This window comes from Excalfactoria chinensis, chromosome 11 (assembly GCF_039878825.1).
Source record: "Excalfactoria chinensis isolate bCotChi1 chromosome 11, bCotChi1.hap2, whole genome shotgun sequence".
Lineage (NCBI taxonomy): Eukaryota > Metazoa > Chordata > Aves > Galliformes > Phasianidae > Excalfactoria > Excalfactoria chinensis.
The window spans coordinates 1,591,979-1,618,743 of record NC_092835.1 but is presented as its reverse complement, the minus strand read 5'-3'; the positions used below and the strand labels follow the sequence as shown (position 1 = coordinate 1,618,743).

At 50.5% G+C, this 26,765-nt stretch overlaps 1 protein-coding gene across 2 annotated transcripts in view; it reads left to right on the top strand.

Moving 5' to 3' along the window:
* The window catches only part of ZNF469 (zinc finger protein 469), a 121,768-nt gene that overhangs the window by 54,245 nt on the left and 40,758 nt on the right, over positions 1–26,765 (top strand). The window contains exon 1 of one of the 2 annotated variants that reach the window (XM_072346863.1): positions 19,688–19,902. The exons of the other annotated variant lie outside the window; for it this stretch is intronic. The gene's annotated coding sequence lies outside the window, so the exon portion shown is untranslated. Of the gene's footprint in view, positions 1–19,687; positions 19,903–26,765 lie in introns of those variants that run through there. 2 annotated transcript variants of the gene reach the window in all.

Sequence of the window (26,765 nt, the reverse complement as noted above, 5' to 3'; positions counted from 1 at the left end):
CTGCTTGCCATTCCCATGGATGTTTTTGAGGGATTAAGAGGTGAGCAATGGCTCTCCAGGGCTGTCTCAAGTAAGAGGAATTACCTGGAGGGGCTGCTGGAGTTTCTGTTTGGATGAGCGGAGTTTCTTTCCTATTTGCAGTGACAGGAGGTGAGCACAGCAGGCTGGAAGCATCCCTGAGCTGTCAGGAGGTGCAGATCCCTGAGATGGAGGCACTCCACTCTGCTCTTAGGAGTTGAGGACTTTGTGCTGGACAAGAAAATGATGCTTTGTGGTGTTCAGCTTCATCAACCAGCTTAGCTCAGCTATGCAGGAGCTGGGAAAGAGAATGGGATAAGGGATATTGCAGCTTCTACAGGTCTCAGTTGGAGCTTGCCCGTGTGCAGGTAGCTTGCTTACATTGTTTTATTGTTCAGTTTGGGTTGTAGCATCTCTTCTGCAGGACAAAAAACACACCAAGCCATCATCTGAATGGTAAATGAGTACAAAGATATTTGTTAAATAGAAATGTGTTTTGCTTTCCAGCTTATTGGAGTTGGAAATAATGTGGAAAAAGATGTTATTTGTTGCTCCTGGTGAGTGATCTTCTGGCAGCCCCATTAATCAGAGCTAATTGTGTTGGGAGCAGGAATCTGTAGACACGGGGTTTGATTCCTGTGTTGCATAAATGCCTGTGTTGGTTTCTTCGAAAGGAGTTTGTGATGCATCCAGGGCTGGGTCTGTCCTGACCCATGAAGAATGGGAAGGCCCAGCAGAGGTTTGATGGATGAAGAGCTTGGGCTGAGCATAGAACCAAAGAATGATTTGAGTTGGAAGGGACCTCTAAAGGCCATCTGGTCCCACTCGGTGCTCAGAGCCCCTCCAGCCTGACCCTGGGTGTCTTCAGGGATGGGGACCTGCAGCCTCTGGGCAACCCAGTGCTTCTCCACCCTTAATCCTGCCCTTCTGGTTGCCCAGTTTTCAATGACAAAGACATTTCTGCAGTGTAGCTGTAACAGTAAATATTGGCTCCAGTGCCTCATTGAGCAAGCACCTCATTGAGATCAATGGAACACCATATCTAAGGGGTGGAAATTGGATGTGCTGAGCACAGAGCATCCTGCCCCATCATGCCTGCTGTAGGAGCTCGTCAGGGAAATGCTCACAAATGGTTTCCAGGGTGCAAGGAAAACACTCATATCCACACATGTATATATTTCCCTTTGTCTCAGTTCTTCACCTCACTTTTTGCCTCACAATTCCCCACATCCATTTTTCTTTCTCCCTCAGAGCCTCTCTCTAAATGTATTCCCCATCTCAACGCTTTGACTTCTGCTGTTTGCTTAACGACCTTCTCTCGCTTCGCCGTGATTAAGTTCGTCTGCGTCGGGGTGTTTTGGTTAGCATTAAATTCCCTTTATTTGGGGAAGTTCATTTCCACGCCGCGCTCTCTCCCAGTTGCCTTCCTGTAAGCGAGAAGGGTGGATTTCCATCCATGCCTCCCCTCCTCCAAACTCCTCTGTTGCAATTTTTCCTTTCTGGCTTGCAAGCGGCTTTCCAGTTCTCGGAGTGTGAAAACCCACCCTGGAACAGCACGCTAGCTCCAGAAAACCCAAGAGCTTTCTGCTGCCGAGCTGGAAGCTGACTCTATAGTTCTCAAACTCTTTGCACCCCACTGCACCGTGCCAGCCTCAGAACCCCCATTTTCTGCCTTCTTTTGGGGGATGGTGGTGGTGGGTCTCTGTACAAATGCATTTCCCCATGGGGACCGCCGACCTCTTGGCTGCCATTCACGTGTCTCAGCATAGTGGTGACTCAGAGGGCTGCGAGTTGTTGTGCTCTGGGCTCATGCATGGGGGTTTTGTCCAGTTGAGGCCCCGCTGCAGCCTGCAAGGGAGCTCTGGGCTGTGCAACAGCAACCGGAACGCTCCACCTGGAGGTGAAAGCGAATCACAACGTGGCCAGGATGGTGTTTTTAGAGCCAGAGCTGGACCAAAAGAAATGGAGGGCAGATACTGGACCTGAGAGTGGGAATGTGTTCAGGGAAAGCATCGCAGAGTGACAGAACATCCCCGGTTGGAAGGGACCTGTATGGGTCACTGAGTCCAAGCTGGACTCAGAGCCATAACTGAGCAGAGAAGCGGTGTGGAAGCACGCAGAGCTGTGCTGTGCTCGGATCTGGGGGCCATGAGCAAGGATTTGAGTTTTCTGCTCATGCATCCGGGCGTGCGTTTGCTTTCCTAGCTGCTGAGGTTCTGCCTCCTCAACAGAACCCATTTTTACCTGTCAAAACACACATCCCAACCACCCCACTGACCTACAGATGCTCCCACCCAACCTGCTCCCCAACAGCTCGCGGTTCACAGCAAGCATTTTTCAGCTATGAGCAATTAAGTGAAATGAAGTCACCCGGGCTAATTAGAAGTATAATTCAGAGAGCCTCAGGGCCTGGGGATAACAACCCATTGCGAGGCACTGATCCAACCCATTGGGCATTTCCATCACTCCTGCAAACCCTCCGGTGTCTCTGAGGCCATTCTCTACCTAAATATTGCTCCAGGGGAAATTAGTGCTGAATAGATGTGGAAAATAACCAAAAAACATAGTCATCTATCTTGCGAGAATTACAGGAAATTAGAGCAAGTGAATTACACTAAACAAAATTACCCTGCCTCAGAGCACATGCGGTCTGAGAAGAACTTGAAAACCACTCGAGAAGGCTTTGCTTGCTTTCTTTTTTTTTTTTTTCAGTTTTTGCAAAGCTAATAGATCTTCTAATTTTGCACAGCCCTATTGGAAATAGGAAAGAACCTGCCTCGTCCAATTAAGAATTAGAAGCAGAGCAGCACCAGGGAGAAAGGCTTCTATTTAAATGACTGACTTTGTTCTCGAGCTCCACGAGATCCTGCTGGACTGGGAATTCTCTGGACATTTGCTGGTAATAGAAGATGTTGGGAGCTCATTGCCAAGCCTTTGCCCTTTCCCCCCCCCGGGTTACTCTTGCTGCATGCACCTCTTTGCTATTCCCAGCCCCAGTGAACCAGAAACATCCTTAATTTCTTTTTCTGCCCACATAACCTTGAGCTTTGGGTTTATGTGGAGGGAAGGGACCTGGCTCTCCTTTGGTCCCAGCCAAACCCTCACTGGGGTGGCTCCAGCAGAATCTGCAGATCCCAAATGCGAACAAAAGCCCAGCACCAGGTCAGCATTCAGCATTCAGCATATTTAAGTATTTACTGCTGTCTCAGGAAGCAGGAAATTCCTACCACTATGTGGGAAGCACAAAGTTCAGTTAGACAAACAGCGGTGCTGCCCTAATTTGGGATGGGCAGGGAGCGGACACCAGGAGATTAAATGCTTTTATGTGTGCTCTGTGCATCCCAGGAGGAGGACAGCACAGCTCCCAGCGTGTCATCACAGTCCCCTTCGGGCTTCTGCTGGCAAGAGGAGATGCCAAAGCAAGAGCCAGTCAGTAGGGAGCATTGGAGGGCAATGACTGCAGCTTTTATGGTTGGGAAGGGGAAAGATGCTCTTTCCTTCCCTGTGCAGACAGCAATCAGCAGGCCATCTAAATTAAGGTTTCTCCAGCCTACAAGGAGACTCGTATGGGAATCTTGCAAGTCAGCACAGCTGCAGCCGTGGCTTCAGCTTTAAATAGCCCTGCGGTGTGGGCTGCCTCAGCTGTTGGTAGATTTGGGGCTGAAAAAGAAGGTGCTTGTGAGAAGCTGCTGCAGTGACCTCAAAACTCAGCAGTGTTGGTCAGTGCTTTGCAGGATCCCTGTTTCTTGCTCCTTGTCACCCAGTGGCGATGCAGTGACAGTGAGCAGGTGGGACTATGGCAGTTTAATAGCAGGTAGGAAACTGGACACTGGCTTGATGTCAGTGAGCAGTGAATTGTACCTGGGCATGGCTGCACTAAAACACTGCCCACTTAGGGAAGTGGTGGGATCCCCATTCCTGGAGTGCTCTGGAGCCATGGGGATGTGGCACTGAGCCACTTGGTCAGTGGATGTGGTGGGATGGGTTGGAGTCGGTCTTGGTGATCGTTAAGGTCTTTTCCAACCTGAACAATTCTGATTCTTTGGCTGCGCTAAAATGATGTCAGAAAACATCTGCATGTTCATGGTGGGAGCTCTAATTCTACCTATGAAGTTCTTATATTAACGTCCACCTGCCCTCATGAGCCAGCCCTTACTGGATGTGTGCAGCATCTCTGGTCCTCCCTTGCCATGCCCAAATTGCGGTGTTGTGCACCATGCACACCTGCAGCATCCATGTGGTTGGGACAGTTTGGAAAAGCGCCTGTGTGTGGTGTATGAGCAATAGAGTGTATCTGCATGAGCACAGGGACCCAGCAGCACAGCCAAATGCATGCAGGATGAAGGATGGTGGGGTTTATATTGCACAAGGAAAGCTGGAGCAGGATGCTTCCCTTTGCAGGAAGGTTATCCGGAGGGGGAGTTCTCTGGCACCAAAATGCTATGGTTGGATAGGAAAAATTGTTGGCTTTGATTTAATTCTTCAGCTGTCTGAGGGGGGTGTGAGAGGGGCTACATTTCCTCCGCTCCCTCTCCAGACTTCTCCCCTCTTCCCTAAAGAAGGCTTTCTCCCAAACGAAGGCGTTTGTTATGTCTCGTTGTCTTCTCTGGCACTTGGAAGTGCAAGCTTTTCCCATCTCTCTTCTTGGCATCTGTTCACGCTCTCCAGACCTTTGTTGGTTTTTACACTGATTCTTGCTCTGAGACTCACTTCAGGACCATGGGAAAGACTTTATGGGGCAGCAGCACGTCTGAGCTGAGGACCACACCGATGATGAAGCGCATGTTGGGCTGCACCACGCGATGTCTGACCCAGAGGGATGGGGAGGGAGGGCAAAACGTTTCACAGTGCTTTTCTATTCTTCAGACACACAAATCTGCTCTTTGGCATAAGGTATGACATGTATCATTGAATCATAGAATGGCCTGCTATGTGCAGGGTTGCCAACCAGCAGACCAGGCTGCCCAGAGCCACATCCAGCCTGGCCTTGAATGCCTGCAGGGATGGGGCATCCACAGCCTCCTTGGGCAACCTGTTCCAGCACATCACCACCCTCTTATGTAAATCCTTACAGGGGGAGATGTGGGGCAAAACCCCACTGTCCTGGGCTAGGGATTGGTTGTGAGGAGTGTTATCTGCCATGGGGTCGGGTGGTAGCAGGTGTTGTGGGAAGTACATCAGTCATTACATGAAGCATCTCCAGCATAGGTAATGGGGGGTGTCCATGGCATCCCAAAGCAGAGCCCTAATCCTGAGTCAGGAGGTATGCAAGGACAGCACAGTGTCACCTTCAGGAGAAGCAAGCTGGGCACAACACCTCAAACTTTGCAACTTTCTCTCCAGCCAGTAGCCTTTTCCTTAAGCTGGAGGCGAGTTGAAAGCACTGCGAGGTGAGCAACTTGCACGCAAAGCAGAGCAGCACGAGCTGATGGCATCTGCAGGGCTGCAGAGCAACCTCAATGAAGCAGGTGCTCCTACTTGACTCTGCCACTTCGCTGCTGAGATTATTACCGACCGGGTACATTTTTGAAAGCAAACGTGGTTTCAAAACGCCCGCTGATAAAATCTTTCCTGCCCTCAGAGGAGTCATTAATTCAATATGCTGAAATACCATTTTAATTAGTTTGCACGACGGTCCCAAGAGCAATGAAATAATGCTCTTTATTGTGTGAATATGTAGTGCGCCGTGCATAATCCTGTTCTTTATCTCGTCTTCTGTTCTGCCTCACTGGCAAATATTAGTGCGTCCTGTCTCCCCGTCGTATCCTTGTGCGAGCATGCCAGCACTCCCCAGTTAAGTGCTCGAAGTTACATTAAAACAAAGTTGTAGTTACTACTGTGGCCAGAAAAATGGGAGTGAAAGGCCACCTTTCAATGCTTATGATGTAGCAATTTGTGTTACAATGACCCCAGACTGTGTGTTAGTAGCATTTATCCTTAAGCCGCGTCTTCCTCTCGGCTCTGCTATGATGGGAACTCTTGGCCATTGTAGGGCCAAGAGTTGCCCCAGGAAAGCAGAGCTGTGGCTATAAACACAGTCCACAACGCTGTCAGCTCCAAGGATGGGATTCACCCATAGTGCCCACAGTGACCATGGAGAATCTGTGCTGTGACCAAAGCGTTGCTTGGGTTTGAGTGGATTCTATGGGCAATGCCTTGATGCTTTTTCTCCTTCCGATCTGATCCGTGCTGTTGAGTGCAATGGCAGTTTGTTACTGGCGTTAGTGCAGTGTGTCATCCCGTGCTGCTGTAGGAATGCACTGGGCTGTATGGGAACTGCAGATGGACGTAAATCATCTTTGCTGCTCATTTGCAGTCCTGCTTGAGCAGAGGGATTACTGCTGGTAATGTCCTTGGTATGCATTTCTTTAAAGGTTATGTCATATAATGGATGTCGCAGAAGTGTGCTGCAACTCCCCCGTCAGATGGGTCCCACTGCACTGGGCTCAGCATTTCATGCTGCTCTTATTCTGCTTTATTTATGGCACCATTCCTTCAACTCCTGGGCACATCCCTTGGGCACAACCTGACCATCTCAGTACCACCTACCCACTTGTGCCCAGAGCTGGCTCCTGCAGTCCTCAGCAGCTGAAGCTCGTTCCATGCAAGCAATGCAAATAGTGGGGATTTTGCAATTCAGCTCTTGAAGGAGACGTGACAGATAAAGCAGCAGAGATGCAGACTCTGCCGAGGTTCCAGAAAAGCCCAGGCGTTTCATCTCAGCTAACCCAGGAGCCTCACAGACCCAGACAAAATAATAAATGTCCAAATATCTTTTCCTGCCTCTTTCTCTTAATAGCTCTCTAAAGGTCTTTTGTAAGTAAGTCCAAACCCTCTAAGCAGTCCCGAATCCTCCTCCATCCTGTTTGGATGCACCTGAGCTCTCCTCCAGCCCTTCTCACTCTTATATCTGGTTTCCAAAAACGACCACCGAGAGACCTTCTATTTCATAACCTCCCCATCCTTTTCCAGACGACTCTTGCTCAGCCCCACGTCCAACCCAAGCATCCCACCAGGTCTGTTGCTCCACTATTTCAGTGCTGGAATTCCAATTTTAGAGCTGGTTTGCCTACATGCTGCCTGCATTTCTGGCTGCCGAGCTTCTGGAGGAGCTGAGGATCGGCGGTAGAAGCAGGCAATGGGAAAACCAGATAAGATCTGCTTTCAAGATGAAGTTTTCAGTCGTGAAACGTAGACTTAAAATATCCTCAGTGACCAAAGAGGATAGAGAGGCAGCGCATAGGCTCCTGCGATTGTTGCGTTTCTCATAAGCTCGTCTCATTTTTCATGGAGTATGGTGAAAAGCTTGGATATCTGTTGTCTGAAAGCAAAGGCAGAAGAAAACCTTCGGTCTTAAAAAGCAGTTGAGGGCTGAAAGCCAATCCCCTCAGTGCTTTCCTTCCATTTGCAGCGCGGAGCTCTTCTGGTGGACCTGGCGGAGGTGGGAGCTGTCAAACCCCGCGGGTGTGGGTGCTGCTCTCGCACACTGTAAAAAAGCCTCGACATGGAGATTGGCTCTGAAACACCTCCAAGTCAGGGAGGAGCTGCTCGAGCCCGTCCAGCTTTTTGTCTGCGGAAACAAATAACTCCGAAAGAGAACAAACCCGTAATGGGTGGCTGAGCGCGCCAGTGCCGTTATCGTAGGCTGTAATCTGCAAACCACGGCTGTGACTAATGAGTGCATCCCATCGGATAATGGGCCATACATTAAATAAAAAATAAACCACGTCTAAGAGCTTCCAGAGCACTGAAGGGAAGAGGAAGGAGCAGAAGATGGTGGCTCAAAGGATGGTGTGAACGCAGCCCTTGGGGACACAGCCTGGAGGGAGCAGGGTGGATTGCAACTTGGAGGAGCAGAGAGATCCAGGCATGAGGGGCTCTCCCAAATCACAGCAGCTTTTTTACAGGAGGTCTTTCCCTTTTTTCACCCCCCCCCTCCTGCATGGGATGGATGTGGCTTTAATGCCTCTGTTGTGTAGGTAGGGATGTGGACTCTGAATGTCTTATTGGACATATGGAACAGCAAAGAAATCCAGTGATGTAACATGGCTGCTCCTAACCAGAGAAAGGGAACCCTCTGAAATGCTGTTTTTCCAGTAGGATGGCTGCTTTCTAATTAAGTTCATTAAGTAATATCAAAAGCACATGGGAGTGGAAATGCCATCGGTTCATCGTGAAGCGATTAAGTTTGTTAGAAAGTGAAGAGCCCAGGCAGTGATTTCTCATGGCTGGTGCTGAAAAGATAATATCTGCCCCGGCTTATCGGCATGTCTGTCTTGCATGGGGCTCTTTATCCAGCCCATTGCCTTGGCTTTTACCATCAAAGCCTTCCTACCATTATCCTAGGGATTATTTCTCTGCCAAAATGGCCAGTAATCCCCAGATTCCCTTGGCTGAATTGAAGGAGCTATTAGGAACCCGCTCATGTGCATTATGTCTTTACATGCTGTTATCCTGTGCAGATCTTTCCTTTAAAGATGTTGCTTCATGAACAGATCTGTCCATTTTGAGACTAATCCAGTGACAGCACCTGCTCTAATCTCAGCAATGTTTCTTAGGCTAAACCTCTCCCTCCTCTCTGCCTAATCGGGGTTTGGGACCACTTCTTTACCTCTAGTCCTTTTCCCAAAGCGCACTCAGCTGCATTCTGGAGTGGTGATGGGAAATGGGACAGACCTGCTGATGCTTCCTGCAAGGGCAGCATCCTGGGGACCAAGGGCTTCCCCCAGCCCCAGAGCATCGTTTGAGGGAAGCTTCTGCCTTTTCCCTCCCACAATCCCCACCATTTCCAGTCTGCAATTCCTCCACCGTGTGCACAAACCCTTCCTTAGTCACACATCCCCTGCTTTGCATCTGGGGAGGGAAGCAAGCAGGTGAGAAAGAACTTTGCAAACAGGATGCAAATCGAATGCATTTCCTCAGATTTGTTTTTGTTTGGGTACCACTCATGGTGGATTTCCTGCCCTCGTTATGGGCTGGATATAACCTCAAGGTGCTGATATTTGGCCTTGCCCCAGTATGCACAGCCCCTCTTCATTCTTCTATATCCATGCATCCCTGCAATGACCCAGTGGTGCCTTTACATTTTGAGGGATGAGAGCGAACCTAAAGCATCTGCTTAATGCCAGCTACGTGCTTAAGTATTCTCCCAAGCGAGGCTTTACATTATGAGTTCTGAGGCTGCTGAAGCAAAAAGCATATTTTCGAACCTCTAATCTGCCGTGCCTGCCTTGCTTTCCCATTTCTGCATTGCTTTCGTGCCAGGAAAACTTTTTAACTGAAGTCTCAGCTGGTGCAGCCATAGACGCACTCCATGCCATGAGGGTTTTGTGCTTGTCTGCGCTCAGAGGAAAAAAAGAGCAGGGAGAATGGGAATAAAGCACAAATCAGATGATGCAAGCCTATAACCCGACCTGGGACGTCACCCACAGACTATTTACTTCAAAGATTCACTCTTTGCCATGGTAACTGGGAGCCGAAGGCACATGCTGTACAGAGCACAGTGCCCTGCTAAAGCCATTCCACGGCCGCCGGGCTCTGCTTATGGCACCTTGCCTCCGGGGGGGGGTGGGCTGCACTGTGCATCTTTCCATAGGAAACTTTCCTGTGGGACCCAGCTTTCTCTCTGAGTTTTATGCAGTTGCACAATCCCAGGGCTGCTCCACTTAGGAGGATTAGGAATTTCTTTTCTTTTTTTTCCCCACTTTTGGACCCAACTGCTGTGATTCAGCGTCGCCGTCACCACCAGCAGCGCTCTTGTTCGTGGCCCATCACTGCAGATGAGCAGCGTGGGGAGATGGTGCTGCAAAGCATCCTTCAGTGGGCTGAGGGGATGCAGGGGGGAACATCACTTTAGAATCACAGAACCATAGAATGGTTTGAGCTAGAAGAGACCTTTAAAGGCTGCCATCTGGTCCCACTCCCCTGCAATGAACAGGGACACCCACAGCTCCATCAGGGTGCTCAGAACCTCAGTTTTCCAAGAGGGGGGGCATCACTTTGGGAGGGGAGAGAATCTCTTTAGGGAGAGCATCAACCTGAGAGAGAGGTGCATCAACTTGGGGTGGGGTAGCATCACATTCAGATGGGAAAGCAATCACTTTGAGAAGGGGAAGCATGACGTTGGGGGTGGGTAGCATCACTTTGAGAGGGGGAGCATCAGTTTGGAAGAGGGGAGCATCTCTTTGGGATGGGGAGGTTTAATTTGGGAAGAAAGCAACAAATGGAGGGAGGGAAGCATCACTTTTAGGGGGAGAAGCTTTGCTTTGAGAGGGGAAACATCCCCTAGGGGTGGCTTACCTTGTGCACAGTGCAGGTTTAGCCAGCTCCAGGTGCAGTGCAGCAGGAGCTGCTGTCACAGCCCTGGTTGCAGCTGGAGGAGCAGGTAGCAAATATCCCATCCTGGCGCTCTCCCAGTGAGACCGCGCTTGTGATTAACGAGCTTATAAAGAGGAGCTTCCCCTTCCTCCCAGCAGCAGTGATGGTCAGACCACAGCTGTCATCCCACATCCACATATCCTCCTGCTGCCCACCCAGCTCCTGCAGGCACAGACATCCAATGCAAAGGGAAAGGTGGGCAATGATCCACCCCAAAAATGTAAAACTTCTACAGTTTAAGCATTGTTTCTGCATTTAATAAGGGAGGGATGATTGCTCTTGTATCTTTTTCTTTAATTATTATATTAAAAAAAAGAAAGAGGACACTTGGCGGAGCCCATAAGAGCTGTTCTTCATTTAGCAAACAGAGAGTGTGGCTGTTTGTGTAGATATTATTCCTCTGGAAACGCTGCTTTCAGTTAATCACTCTGTAACTTGTATTGGATTCTGTGTTTATGTATCAGCCAAAGCCTCTTTCTGGGCCTTTATGACATAATTTTGAAGTGATGAAAAATCAGCTTATTCTCTGCCTTCACGGTCTGATATTTTGAAGCATTTTTTTCCCCTGTGAAGAAAATCCTCATAAACCACCTCATTCTTCAAGTGGAAGAACAGCTGAAAAAAAGAGAAAGAAAGGGAGTGTTCCTGGCTCGTGCATGGCGTGGCAGCGTCCCGTTCCTCCGATAAGCAGGAGGCAGCCAGCTGCTGCCTGGATCCTATTAGAGCAGCCTGTGCCCAAATCACTGTTGCAGACTGGGGCAGGCAGAGCGATGGGCGGAAATAAAGAGTTCCATGAAGTGCTGTGCCCTGTACGCAGATGTAATGCCTTTGTGCTCACTGTTGCAGGACCTAGAGCTGCTGCAGAACAGGAATGCCTTCTATCCCCACGGACAGAGCAAAGGGCATCTTCTATCTCTCTTCACCCATGTCATAGAATTACAGAATCATTTGGGTTGAAAGAGACCTCTACAATTGCCAGGCTCAACCCCAAGCCACCCCACCATGCCCATAACCACATCCCTCAGTGCCACATCTCCATGGTTCTCCAACACCTCCATGTCCCCAAGGGCTGCCCCTATTCTGCATCACCCACGGTCCTGTTGTTGCCCACACGTCCCCGTGGCCTCCTGGGCACGTCAAAGGATGGGTCATCAAGAGCTGAGCCCCATGGAATGATGTCCAACAATGCTAAAGAGAGACATCTGTCAGCACAGCCAGAGCACAGGGTTTGGGTTTTCGTAGTGAAAGAGCTTTAGAAAAGCAAATGGGAAATGGAAATGTTTCCATTACTGCTTCATTTCCATTAAAATAGTTTTTAAGAGTACATAGGCGGCTTTAGTGACATAAACACATCGGCTCTGGGCTTCTGTGCCAGAAGAAGAGAGTGAAAATGATTATTAGAATAGGACAACTATGGGAAAAATGTCGAGAAAAAGCTTCTTGCCGCTTTGGATCCCTTTCTGCTTTGCAGGACTCAAAATGCTTTTCCTTCTGTTGGGTGAGATGTGCTTTTAGGGGAATTGCTGACATTTTCCTCTGCTTTTGCCCTTTTTTGTTGTTGTTGTTGCGGTAGCAGGGGGGCTGGCAAGAGGATTCGAGGAACCTCCTCACTTCCACAAGGTTTTCATATTTCGTTTTTTCCACTATGCAACCTTTTAAAAATGCTTCCAACATGAGAAATATGACGATGTTTCATATTTCCTTGGCCCATCTGAGCCCTTTCTGGAGCTTGAGCTGCTGTGCTTCAAAGCCACAAATGAAACATAAAGAATTTGCTACCAGAAACGATGGAAAACTCATCCCGCTCGGCGCGGATTGCTTGGTCAGATCCAGTGGCAGAAACAGGGAGGAAAATAAAAAGGGAGGATAACGCTACACTCCAATGAGTACGCAGAGCATGAAGGCGAGTGGGGAAAAGAAAAAGCTAGATGAGGTTTATGAGCATTTCAAGAAAGGTCATTTTTTACTGAGTTTCCTCCCCAGAAAGTCTGAAATTCAAGAGGTTGACCAAGAATGAGCAGGAGGAGAAAATGCTTTTTGTCTGGTTTTGCTGGGCAGAAAAAACGAAATGTCAAAGCTGCAGTGTAGAGGTGCTGACAAATACTATGCATTTTTAATTTCCTGTAATCTTATTGTTTTTTCTGTTGCTGTCTGGAGATACGAGCTGAAGGGATGGCTTTGTTTGAGCATGGTGGGGATGCGGCTATGGACGAGGCTCTCTGTGCTGTGATTTGGGCCTATCTCAAGATGTCATAAATTAATGACAACACGCGCAGCCAGGCAAGTTCAGCCCAGCTGGGGTTGGGTTTATTTAATGGAAAGAAAAAGCTGGGAGAGCTTTCTGGGAATGGGCAAGATGAGTCTGGGTGGCTTCAACTCTGAGAAACCCTTAGAATCAGAGTCATTCAGGTTGGGAGAGACCTCTAAGATCACCAAGCACAACCCCATCCCACCGTGCCCATAACCACGTCCCACAGTGCTGTATGTCCATGTTCTGGGACACCTCCAGAGATAGTGACCCCACCACTCCCTGGGCAGCCTGTGCTGGTGCCCAGCCACTCTTTGGGAGAGGAAATTGGGGGATCTTCTTGAGGTTCTTGGAGGTCTTTTCCAACCTTAATGATTCTGTGATTCTAAGGGTATGAAACCATTCTCCGGACCCAGTATCATCATGCGTTTATTCCCACCAGCCCCATGAGCAGAAAACCAGGTTTCCCACAGCTCCCGCTCAGTTTCCCGTTGGCTGCAGTTCAGTTCCTGCGTAGGAAGGGGATGATCCTCTGTGAGCGACACTCTCTCCTCTCCCTGACACCTCGTAAATCCAGTGCCTGCTCCAGAGGCTGCTTGCAGGGTGTTGGGGCTGTTGGGTTGCTGACTCTCCCATCCTCACTCTTGCCAGCACATTCGTGGCATTCTGGATGTGTAACAGCATTGCGTTGGACAGGGCTTTAATTAGTTTCCAGAATGCTTTCGTATACAAACAGGGCCAAATCTGCTCTTAATTACCTTGCTTTCGTTTTCCTGGAGCTAATTTAGGCTGTGGCTCTCAGGGCTGAAGCTGGCACTCTGAGCATCACTTTGTTGCACATGTTGGAGAGCGCTTGGACACTTTTGTGTCCCTTGAATAACACTGGCTGTATGTTCACGTGTGTCTGTGCAGTCAGTAGTTTATAAAGTAGCCCCAACCTGTAGAGCTTTGGGATTCTCATTGGACAGAAAACTGTATAAAAGCGAGAGGTTTTGGAACTTTCGCCTTTTTCAGATCTTTTTTTCATCGAAAAACCCAAAAGTCAGAAGGTCAGAACCATAAACACTTAAAATGAAGAGCTCAGAGGTGGAAATCCTTCCTTCTGAGGCTCGGGGTGCTTTGTTGAGGGCCGTCAGTCTGGGAATTACCACATCCTTGAAAGCAAAACAGTAAGAATCTGTTCTGACTCGTTCTTGGTCCCCAAAATGGAATCAACCATGAGTCCCCACTCGTGCATACGTTCCGTTCTCTTACATATTTTTTTATTGCCAACGATCACAATTTGCACGTTAATATAATATTATGATAATGTGGCAGCAGGCAAAGCTGGATGAGGCGTAGGAAAGTTCCTCTGTCTCCTGTTTCCATTATTCATGGAAGGAGAGCAGCGGGATGGAGCCCGCAGGCTGGGATGGGATATATCCCAGGTCAGGGCTTGGGCACGCACGAGTTCATTTGGAATAAAAAGGATGTAATTGCAAAGTGCAAAGGTGATGTCAGAGCGTGCCAAAGGGATGGAGGCTGGGTGCGAAAATCAAGTGATGCAACTGGGTTTCATGTTTAATTATTTATTTATTTTTCCCCCTCGGTCTAATTATTTTTGAGTCAATAGCACTTCACCGTTCAAACCCTGACTCATGACTCCTGCATGCTGGAGGCTGGCAAGCCTGGATGCGGTACAAGAATGCTGGACTCCAAGAATGCTTGGCAGAGAATGCCATTTCCAAAAAAAAAAAGAAGAAAAGAAAAGAAAAGAAAAACACCCATAATTAATTCCTTTCTGTTTTCTGTAGCTTTTAATGCTCTGCTGCCTCATTCCTGTGCGTTGCCGCCTAGGTGTGCTACGGATCCAAATTGATTGGCCGTGTTAAAATTCCTCCCTGACAAAAGGTTGCTGGGGCTGCTCCATGCCCTGCGTGCTGCGGCTTGCACTGAAGCCTTCGGGGCAGGGGAATTGGAGCAGGTGGGACTGGAAAGCACAGCCAGGCTGGGTGATGCACACGGGGCCGCGGGCTGTTGGAAGGTTGGGCAGCAGCAGGATGCAAAGGAGCGATTTGGCAGCCAGCCGTTGCTGCTGGCTGCTCACATGCTTGTTGCAATCACCTCAATGCTTGTAAATGTGGTTTTTGCAGGTTTTGCAGGAAATGTTGGGGTTGCTGTCCCTGGAGGTGTCCCAGAACCATGGAGATGTGGCCCTGAAGGACATGGTTATGGGCATGGTGGGATGTGTGTTGGGGTTGGGGATCTTGGAGGTCTTCTCCAATCTGAGCGATTCTGTGGTTCTACGATTAAGGAATGTGGATCCCATATCCTCGTTGCATGAGGATCCCTGATTGGGAAGCCAACCAGCCTTCATTTTCCTTCCCAAACTTAGACATTAACTTAGACATTAACTGCATTTCTTTAAAAACCAAACATTCTGAACTCGCACTGTTCTCCACTTTGCTGGAAGGTTTCTCTTTTGCATTTTGGGTCAGCTGCACAAAATGCCTCTTTTTTCCCCCTTTTTTTTTTCCTTCCCCATTACCCCAACTTTAACCCGATTCCTTTCATGGGTGACAATAGCCAGAGGGTTTTAGATGAAGTTGTACCACCAGTAGGATAGGAGCCAAGCAGTTGGTGCCAAGCTCTGTACAAACAGACCAGGAGATCTGAACTACTGCAGCTGCATAATGGAAATGGCCCGTGTTGGCCAACAATCTGAGCATGATTCACGCTCTGGCACAACACACTAGAACTATAGGTGTCAGCTAGAGTCAGGCCCTTAAAGATATTTTAGCACAGTCCTTTTAGTGTAATTTCCTTTGTTTTTAGTGATAAGATTCATTAAAAAGCTGCCAAAGAAACAAAACAACAAACAAACAAAAGATGGTGAGCGTTAGCAAAGCCCAAGCACAGCAAGTGACTGGGGCTGGCTGTCATTGGGAATGCCATCCCATTCTTGGCCACACTGAAGTCTCATGTGGTCAGGAGGAACTCGCTGCCAAAGGTGTCCCTCAAGAAGCTTTGGGTGTCTGTGACCATCATAGCCATGCTCTTGAAGACAGGATTTCCATTGTCAGAGCACTCCATGGTGTAGTAGGGGAGGATCTTGCCCTCATCCAAAGCATGGGAGGAATGGCCAAAGGGTGAAGGTGGTGGAGCCCGGCTAATCCTGCTCCAGAAGGTTGGTGTTGCTTGGTGGCATTGGGAGGATGGATTTTCTACAAGAAAGTGAAGGAAAATCTCTGGGGATGGTGGCAAAGTTGGGTTTCTCCCAACAGCTGGGAGTCAGCAAGCTCCTGCACATGCCTTATTATTTCTGCTGGGTAACTTCCAGCGTTTTGCTCAGATTTCATTTCTAGCCTGGGAACATTATTGTTGAAATGCTTTTGTCTGGCTCAGGCCACTTCAATACCATCCCAGAGCATCTCCCCACAACAGAGGCCACTAAATGCCTCCTCCTCGCTTCAGAAACCATGTGCACAGTGGCTGTTGGGTTTCTAGGAAGCTCCCACGTCCTTTCTCTTTTTCATCCCAGTTGGTGCAGGCTGGAGTCCATCCATGGGACAACTGTGGAAGCCAGACACCAAAACTCTCCCAAGCAGCGTGAATAATGCTGCAAGAAGGATATCCCCAGGAATGAGGGCATAAGGATATTCTAAGTGTCCATTGGTTGTGGAGGATTTGATCTGCTCCCGGTGCTGTGCTTGGTTTGGCCATGGCCCTATTGCCCTACTAACATTCTGCTTGTTCAAAGCAAGGGCGTTGGTCTTGCTGGGGCTGCTGTTGTGTCTGAGAGACACCAGGAGCCTTCAGCTTTGGATCTCTTCTTTTAATTGCTGGTGGGGCTGTGGTCAACATCTGGGTCTCATATCTGTGCTCACTACAGACTCATTTGGAGAGATGCTTGTGGCACATTAAGTCATCTGGCATCCTCCCTTAGAGCAGAAGATGCTTTCCTGCAGAAGGAAGAGGCTGTTTGGTTTGCAGCGCTTGCACAGTGCGTGCCCCGCATCTTTCTTGGTCTTTGCATCTATTTGGCTGCAAGAAGACGTTAAAAAAAGCAAGCTGTGTTGATTTGAGCATTGTGCGAAAGTATTTTCCCATCATTCTCAGTCAAAAAGCATGATTTAATTAACATTTTTATATGTTTATTATTTAAGAAAGCATGCACTGCTGGGTTTGGGGAGCTTTTTTTTGTTGTTGTTTTACCCAGCTCGTGTTTGTTATGAAATAGATGAGTCATGCTCTACTGTATAGGCGGAGGGAAGGGGCCAGGGAATGGATGGGGAGCACCCACCATCTCCGCCTGCCAGATTGGTGTCCATGCATTAAATAGGACAGGAAGAGACTTAAATCCCCCCTCCTTGCCAACTCACGCTAGCTCTTAAGCGAAGCAAGATTTGCATTTTATGTGGCTGTGCTACAGGTGCAAGCTGGATGTGTGTGATGCTTTCTCCCATGGCTATGTGCTTGGGGTTTAGGGCTTTGAAATCGCTGCTTGCTGACATTAGTAAGGGAACTGCTGGGAGCTACTTGCGTTCAACTCAAACCAATGGGAGAAACCAAAGATTGTGCCGAGCATTGTGGATGCCCCATCCTTGGAGGTGCCCGAGGCCAAGTTGGATGGGGCCATGGGCATCCAGATCTGGGAGGCAACCAGCCCATGGCAGAGGGTTAGAGCTTGAGGATCTTTGAGGTCCCTTCGATCCCAACCATCCTATGATTCCACAATTCCTTCTGTATTTCTGTGATGTGACTGACAGTGGTCAGGATTGGGCCATTTGGGGACCACCCTCCCTGCAAGGCTCTGCCCAGGGAGGGAGGTGCTTGTACGGAGCAACTCTCTGTGTTCACTGCTGTCATGGGACAGGGCCAGAGACTGTTTGTTTGCTGTGTCTTGCTTTAAAAATATAGCCAAGTCATTTTTAGCCCTTTAAGCGCAGGATCACCCTCACACCCATGCTTCAGGCTCTCCTGCGCCAGCGCTGGAGACTTTGCTCATTGTCAAAAGTAAACATGTGCTTTAGGGCTCTAAAAACAGATAAAGAAAGATCCCTCCCTGAAGGAGAAGGATAAACACTGCTAAAATGTTATCGTTCGTGCAACGGCGCTCCGGGTGCTGGATGCAGCCACAACTGCAACAGCTCCTTCCTTTGCACGGGAAAGTGCTGGAGAGCCATGCTGGGCCCAGCTGGAATAGAAAGCAGCTTTGTTTAGCATCCTTTGCCCTTATCAGCATAAACAGAGCCCTCCTCTTCTGGGGGGGCCCTAATGACCACACAGCCACTGGTCCCCATCCTGCTGACGATGGCAAGGCTGGTGTTGGCAACCCTTGGTCCTGTCAGCCCATGTGGCCCCACCAGTACAACAGGGTGTTGGGACCCCAAGTCCCCATTTCCTGTCCCTCTGTGTCTGGGCTGAAGTTCGGCAGGTCCCAGAAAAGGGGCTGCAATGGGTGGGCACCTGGTGGTGCACAGTGCACAGGGATGCGCCCATCTCCCCGCAGCTGGGGCAGCATTTCTCCTTCCAGCTCTGCAGGAAAGCTGTGCGTGGTCTCGCTCTCTTCCAGCAGAAGTTGTAGGAAGCAGGGGGAGGTTGATATATATATCTACATATAACATTATAGAACTAATTGCCCCCAGAAGGCTCTTGTGGAGGGGCCGGGGGCTGGCAACGGTGCACGGCCTCTCCACGTCCCTCCCCGGGACTAAAGATAGCCGTGTCTGCAGCTGAGCTGTGAATCAGCCACAAAAAATGTGGGTCACCTCCTGTGCGAAGAAATGAACATTCGGAGACTCATCCGCTCCTGACCTCATTTTGCTGGGTATGAATCAGGCCTCCAACCCGCCGGACCCCACAGCTGCTCCTGCGACGGCAGTTCCACACTCCGACACCCGGCGCACAGCAGGCCTTTATTAAAAGCTATTTGGGGCTGGTTTTCTCGTTAGGGTGAGAGGGTGTTAATTGGGTGAGAGCGCAGGCGCAGAGATTTTGCCTCATTTCCAGGTGGCAGAGTGCTCAGAGCTGACAGTGAAATGGTTAAACCCCGTGTTCCCACCCCATGTGCATGCACACACATGCAAGCCCCTCACCCACACACAGGTTGCATGTATGCATGGCTGCAGCATCCGTGTCTGCAGGAACTCTGCATGCAAAAAGTGGGCATGGCGTGTGTGTGTGTGTGTGCAAACACTGCTGCACACTGTACATAGGGAAACAGCTGTTTGCAACCATGGGTGCACAACCACATGCACCCAGGGAGAGCTGCACATGGGCTTATGTAGTTTTGCCCTCTTTTTATTTTTTTTTTTTTCTTTTTCCTATCCTACTGTTGCAAAACTCACTCCCGTTTCTCTTTGTGCAAGGAAAACCTGACATGGACTCCAAAGCAATGAGAAGTGTAGGGGGAAAGCTTTGGGTTGGCACCCAGAGTGCCGGGCGCTGTCCTTGCCACTGTCCCATGTGTCAGGCATGCTGCTGGCAGGGCTGTGTTCTGTGCCTGCGCCTTGCACACCCCTCCTCTCACCCAGAAACCCCATTGCTTTTGCAGAAAGTTCTCTGTCCCTGCTCACACCAGCAAGAAGGCAATGGCAGCGGTGGCACTGGTCACGGGTGACACAGCATGGGTGACCGCAGGGTGACAGCTTCGTGCACCAGACCCAGCTCAGCTGCTTCTGTCTGAGCCGCCTTTAAATAAAACCACTCCGTCTCCACGGGGGGAAATTTCACCCCGAAGGTGGAAAGGCTCCTTCCTCTCCGCATCCGCCTGCGCTAAAGGTCCCGCACGGCACAGCAGCGCTGTGCCCTGGGTGCAGCCAGACGGAGCACACTGCTCTGCAGAGCTCCAAACACCATTCCCGGATCCAGGCTGGGGCACGAATCCCAATCTCTGTTCCCGTTTGGGTTTCGTTACCCTGCGGGGCTTCGTCTTACAAAAGCCCGGAGTCAGGAAATAGTTAAGTGCTACAGTATTTTGATTAGCAGAGCCTTAAAGTCAGTAAAAGACAGTCAGAGAGAACTATCAGGAGCATGCTAATGAAGTGAAGTCATCAGCAGACACCAGGGACGGATTCATGCCTGCTCCACGCCGCGCCGGACCGCCGGGCTGCAGGAACGTGCGGGCAGGTGGACGGGGGCTGACAGCGAGGGGCTCCCCTGCGTATCGCCGGAGCCTGATGGCATTTCCAGCCCCGCCGGAGCCGCGGGAGGACTGGAGATAGCGCAGAGAGAGACTGGGAAGGCAGCACAGGGCAGCTTCCGACTCGCGGGGAAAGGTGAGGGGACGCTGTTGGAAAATCCATTTGGTTTTGCCGTGTTGCGGTTGGATTGGGGAAACGCTGGGGGTGGGGTGAGGGGACTGTTTGGGCTTTTTCGGTGGCAGTGGCGGTCGGAAGGGGCCGCATTCTGCACTCAGTCTGACTGCACCCACAGAGCTTCCCCTGGCTCCGGGCACTCGAGGTGTCCTCGGCACTGGGAATGCCCCAGCGCTATGCATGCACCTGGGGCAGCTCCTGCCCTGGGGACACCGAACAGAACACGGAAGCCACTCTGTCATTTGGGGGATCCCCACCCCCTCTTTGGAAACCCGTGGGTGATTTTAAGAGTGTTTAATAGCATTTGCTGGGTTTGGGGCGCCGTGCAGAACTGTTCTTGTCCTTTTCTTTTAGCGCTATGGGCGCGCGGGCTCAGGTCCTACCTCTTCTGTACAAAAAGCTTTCGTGGAATCCTTTAGAAACTTAGGATGGAGTTTGAGTCAGGCAGCTGCCTCAGGGCTAAAGGCAGTAACTCTTCCCCAGACAAATCCGCGCTGGAGCCGATGACGCGACGACGCTGTTTAATTTACAAAAAGGCACACGGTGAAAACAGGCATTTTTTGTTGGTGGTAAACGAAAGAAAAACACTCAGAAGAGGTTTTGTTCCCGACCAGATGGGATTAACCCATTCAAGATGAGGAGCTCCTGCGATGCGCGCAGGGAGTGCCGATGAGGACCGTATCACTTTGCAGTGCCGACGGCTCAGCCCTGCGTGCGCACGGATCCTCAGCCACTCTCCAGGTCGGTCTCCAAATTTGGCTCTTTCTGCCCCAAAATAGTTTTAATTTTCCTATCGCAACGACGTCCAAGCTTGTGACACCGAGAATGTGCTTGGCTGACGAGGACACCCGGCTTCTGGGCTGATGTGGATTCCTGCAATGCGTTCGTTTCAAGTAACGCTTCCTTAAATAAAACCCCTCGATTTTATCCATATGAAGGTTAGCATTATCTCAATGCTATAATGTCAACGCGGGATCTTTTGGGCCTAGGGACTCCCAGCGGGATTGGTGACACGATTCCTTTTTAATCTTCCATCAGAAGCAGCGCGCTTCCTTCTCGACCGCTCTAAAATCATAAGGAGGGTCATCCGAAAAGCGATAGCTTTCTGTTTGCACATCCTAGCCCTGTGTGCCCCAGCCCTGCTCTGCACAGTGCCATGGGACTGGCATCCAGGTTGGATTTTCCCTAAGGGAACACATAGGATGTGCAGCTCCGTCCCCGCAGCACGGAGCATCCTCGTGCATCACGGCTGCACCCAGGCATGTCACAGGTAGCGAGGTGTTGTGAGCCTGGCTGTAATTAAAGGAGAGGAAAATGAGAGAAAAATGAGGGATATTAAGAAGATTTCTTCCTTTCTTCTCTCCCTCATCCTGTCTGCGGGAGGTCTGCACAGGCGTCCCATCGCAGGATGCTGGTTATGGGCAGATGTGGGCAAATTGGCGATCCCTTGGAGATGTCTCCTGGGGGCAGGAACACACTTCTATACAACTCCGCCAGGCTGCCCTCCACTCTCGGGATGACATTTGCTAAGTACACCCCAAAGCACACATTGGTTAAAGCAGCGGTTTGCAATGGGCACTGCAGGAGAGCCGTGGTTTGCTGCGAGGCGATAGGGGTGCCAGCAGAGCTTGGGGCTGGGGGTGCTCTCCAGGGCTGGAATGGAGCTCGGCCCACCCAGGATATGGTCTTAGGGGTCTCTGGAGCTCTCCATGGCCAGTAGATGTACCCAGAGTTATTTTGCTGCTCTGATTTTGCTGTGGTTTCGATGCATCGCGCTCGGGATCGAAGCACCCAGGGACCCAAAAGTCCTTTAGCAGAGCTGCCGCAGATCCCATGGAATGAAACACCCTGGAATCGCCTGCCGTCCTCTTTGGCTGCCCATCCTTGGAGGAGAAAGGTGTTAAAGGGCCAGTGGCCCACTACTAAGCAACAGTTACCAACAACCTTAAGCAAATAAAATACGTGAGATTATGAAAACAGGGGAACTGCAGCTGATTCCCAGCATCTCTGCGGTGTGAGTCAGTAGTGCACGTCTGCTGCTCCCTGCTCGTTCCTAGATGACAGCATCCACACATCAAATCCGCTGGCCCTTGGAGATCAGACATCCCCTAATATTTATGGTGGTTTCAAATAGCATGCGTTTCTCTGGCTGCTAGATAACACCAGCAAGGAGCTGGGATTTACGTGTTTCTCTTCTGAAGGGGTTTTGTTTTGCTTTGTTGTTGTTTTTTTTTGTAATAAGGTTCAGTTGTAGGGTGGTTCAAACACTGTGCTGTTCCTTAAGTGCGTTTTGGCACAGCTCATACCGTCCCATTGCAAGACAGGTCACCCTACACGGCTGAGAGACAGAAATCACTCATCGATGAGCTAGGGATGGGGAGGGCATTTGCCCAACAGTGTTCAGAGATGGGTTTTTATGCAGAAACTCGGCATTTTTGTAGCAAAGGGGGATTTCAGGGCAGTCAGCTGCGTCTTCCCCTCTGCAGGCATCGGGGGAGTGGGATCAGGCTTGTTTGCCATCCCATAGGCTGCGTGTTTGGCTTTGTGGTGGTTCTGGTTGCTGTGCTAAGATGAGGATGGGGTTTGGGTTTGGTGGGTGGGAGCTCTGCAGAGGTCTGGATGTGACCTGAGATGACTCGTGTCTGCTCTGCAAGATGGGTCTTTGTGGATGACGCTCTGTGTGGTGCGTTGCTTTCTTAGCCTGCGCTTCACCATCACTTTTTATCCTTCTGGGCCGTGCTTGAGGATGGATGCTGCTCTGTGTTTCTCAAGCCTCCCACCGCAACCTCAGCTTCTCCTGATGAAATGCACCCAGAACTTTGGTCTGTCCCTTCCATGGAGTGCTCACCTTTTCCTGCACAGAAGGTGCAGGGGTGCAGGATGGAGCCGTTCAGCCTGGTACCACTGGGAGCCCTTCTACTGCTGCTCTCCATCACCTGGCGTGGCTGCTGCCCCATGAGCTGTGGCCAGAGGGGCTTTGCTGAAGAAATGCCACCAGTCTGTAGGAACATGGCACTGCTCTGCAGCTCAGTGTATCCCACACTGTGGGAATCTCCCACCTGAAGGTACAGTGAAGGCAAGGAGCTTCTCCAATATCTTCCACCTCCTCTTCCAGAGGATGAGAGGCTCCAGCACCAGATTTATTTCTCTGTAAAAAAAAAAGAAGTTGGTTCCATGGCAGCACAGATCTTGGACACACTTTGTTGGAGGTGCTGGGTGGCATCACATACACTGCATGGGACAGGCTGTGACCATGGACTTCTGCAGCAGCATCTGCCACCTTTACCTCATGTCTCTGGTCCCACCCCATGTCCCTGATCCTCATGCTGCATCCCTTGGGGACAGCATCCCACACAGACTTCCCTCCAGGAATGGGTGCAGCAAGATGTCATCGTGCTGGTTCCTCGCAGGACACCATCATCAGTGATGCCTGGCCGTGCAGGGCAGACTGCACTTGCAAGTGGCTTTGGGAGCAAGAAAACTTGTTAACCTTTCAATCTTCACCACCACGCTGGTGCTTTTGGTGCACACGGGCTGTCTGCAAAGCTCTTGCCCAGTGCACTTCTCTGCTCTGCTGCTCTCCCAGCTCAGCTCCTGTGCCTGCAGCCAGCAGAGCCTGGCCCACTGAACACTGGGGGGGAATGCAGCCTGTCCGCCTCGGAGGGCGGCTCTCTGGATGCAGCCCGATTTTTGGGGCTGGAAGCTGAAATCCTGGAGTACAACATCGCCACCTGTTTGCCATTTGAGAACATACAGCGGGAGAAACGCCGGCAGGATGAACCCCGTTAGGATAGTCCCAGCAGGGTGAGCCCTATCAAGATTATCCCGTCGGGATGAGATCCATCAGGATGCATTCCATCAGTCGGGATAAATCCCAGCAGGGTGAGCCCTGTCGGGATGAGATCCATCCAGCTGCGCAGCTGAAGGAGGAGAGGAAGGGATGGAGGAAGGAAGCAGCGCTCTTTTCTTGCTGAAGCAGATGCTGCAGTGCAAGTTCACCTCTCCTGTCCTTGCCTTTGGACTTCCTGCTTCCTCCCTGCCCTGTTTGCTGGAGCTCTTCACCACCAATGTGCTTTTTTTCCTCCCTCATCCCCATTAAGAGGCTTAAGCTGGAGCGTGGTGTGGGTGAGGCGGATGCAATGAGCCCATTGGAGCTGTGGTACTCACACAATGGACGTGGCTGCTGCATCCCACCAGGATCTCTGCTGGGAGCTCTGCTGCTGGAAAACACAGAGATCCTCTTTCGTCCTCAATCAAAACCCCTCTGAGGGTTTCATATACCTCCTAAAGCAGGGACCAGCCAGGCTGGGCATTGCTTTCCAGTGGACATATAGGAACTCTGGCAATGGATGAGGCTCCACACACATGCTGGGTTAATCCTCCTTCATTTCCTTACTGAAAGCTAATTCAAGTCTTTACAAGACTTTGGACAAATGCTCCCCCCCCCATTTGCACAGAAGGCACATGCATGGATTAAGCACCAGCTTTTGTTTGGAAGAAGCCTTCTAGAGGGTGATGCAACAAGACGTTTCTCTGTTTAAATTTGTCAGGATTTGAAGTATTTAGATTCTGCTTATGAACTTTGGCATCTACCAGGGGAGATCTTGAGTTTAGAGCCCTTGGCTGTTGTTTGCAAGGGGGAGAAGTGTACACGCACTCACACGTATGTGCACACGCAGAAGGGTTTTCCCTCTTGGAAAGTGCTAATGGGAACAAGCCAACATCGATTGTTCCATTAATGGGGATTTATAGCACAAATCTGCTACTGTTTTGTCACGACAAACAGAAATAAGTGGGCTTTTAGTGCTGGGAAAGCTGGCCTCGGGGCGGAGTGCTGTTTACTAGCAAAGGGCTCAGCAAGGGCTGCGGGGAGCAGGGGGGAATAAGCAGCAGAGGATGGAGACAGCAGAGCCAGGGTTTGGTGAAGGAAGAGTTGTGGACTCAGGTCCCTTCCTGCATTTGCTGAGTGCATTTTGTCCCTCAAAGTCCTGATTGGTGACTGCGCTGCATGCTTTCCCCCTGTTGCTGTGTTAGGGATGGAGGCTGGGCTCTTACAAGGGCACGGACAGCTCAGAGATGGGACTTATTTTGGGAAGAGATGCCCCCAAATTGGGTGTGATGCGATGCAATGTGGGCACAGGGATGTGCTCCCCACCTCCAGCCACCTGGGCAGCTTCATGTGGCTGCAGTAGCATCAGTCTTCATTCAGGTGGTGTCACTCACGTGTGTTCTCCTGGGTTCTGAATCCTCATGAGGGTTCTGGCAGTGGGTCCCAGCCCCACGGGGACAAGGACAGGTTGCTGCTGAGCCTCTACAGGGCTGGGCTCAGAGGTGAGGGGCTTTCAGAAGGCGTTTGTTTGCACTGCGCGTCAATACCGAATTGTTCTCCCCGCGCCGTTCCTTATTATGCAAAGGCAAGTCCTATAAAAATATTGAATTTCCTCTCCCATAATTTGAAGGAAAAACGCTCATCCGGCATCGAGCAGTGATTGTGAGGTGTCCTTTCATCTCCCACCTACCTGGCTGGGAGTGCCCAGCCTGCAGCTTCCCCCTGGGCCTTCTGTAACGAATGCACACATTGCTCGAAGCTCTATGAAAAGCTTCTTTTCCTTGGAGCAAAATCTGGGCAGAACTGCTGTGTCCACTACAATGCACGAAAGAATCTCATGGAATATGTCGAGTTGGAAGGGACCCACGTGGATCTATTGGGCAGTGGGTGCAGGTGGGCAGCCTTGCACCTCCTGATGTAGCAGGATGCAATAAGATGGGACTCAGTGCCCAATTGCACTCTGCCATGCCAAGGTCCTCACTGCATCACCACCAGCAGCAAAACCAACGCGATTCTTTGAGCTGAGTTTATGTCTTGATTTGAAGATGGGAAGGAGGAGGTGGTTGCTCCCTCCTCCATTACTTTTGCTGAATTCATAATGCAAATAAATGAAGGCAGATTAAGCTTCAGCAGGGAGGCAGGAGCGGGCTCAGCAGCTCTCCTCACCTTTGCAGGTGACATCCACAGGTTTCATTTCGGACTACAAAATCCAACAGGAATTTATGGTTGCAAAAGAATGGAAAGCTCCCCATCCCATCTGAGCAGCCTGGTCCACGAAAGGGCAAGAAGTGGAAAGAGATGATGTGGTAACACCTCTGTGGTGGTGGCAAGAGCCATGATCACGTGGATCCTTTCCATCTCTTATTTCCCAGGGACACCCCAAAGCAGAGGTCCAAGCCAGGAGCCACATGGCCACAAAGTGATGCTAAAGCCACAGAAGTGTGAATCCTCCTACAGCCAAGGCCGGCAGCCACCTGTGTGACTCCCCCATGTCCCTTCTACCCAAGGGCACGTCCTCCCTCTGCCTAGGGATGCTGCAGCCCTGCACCATGGCACACACAAGGGCTGATGCTATGGCACAGGGCAGATGCTCTGTTCTCCCCCGTAGGTGCAGCTTCAGTAAGGTGCAGCCACCGCTGTGGTGTCTCTTTTTCCTTCTGGTGTAATCCCAATCTTTCAGCACCTCAACAGCTGGAAAATGGAGCTTTTGAGGTGCTGAGCTCTGGATTGAATGTGTGTTTGAGCAGGCAAGGGAGGTAGCCAGGCACCATGGATGGGAGCATGCAAGCACTGCCAGCACCGCCTCCTGCATCGCAGCCATGAGGGAACATCACGCTTCTCGCAGGCATGGCACACCTTTCCAAACCAAACAAAGCTCAAGTAGTGAAGCTCGCAGAGCGTGAGGCAGGAGCCATTCCAGCCTGTGCCAACCCGCCATCCCCTCTGTGCCCATTGCTGGAGCCCAGTGGCACTTTGCTCCTGAGCATCGCCAGGT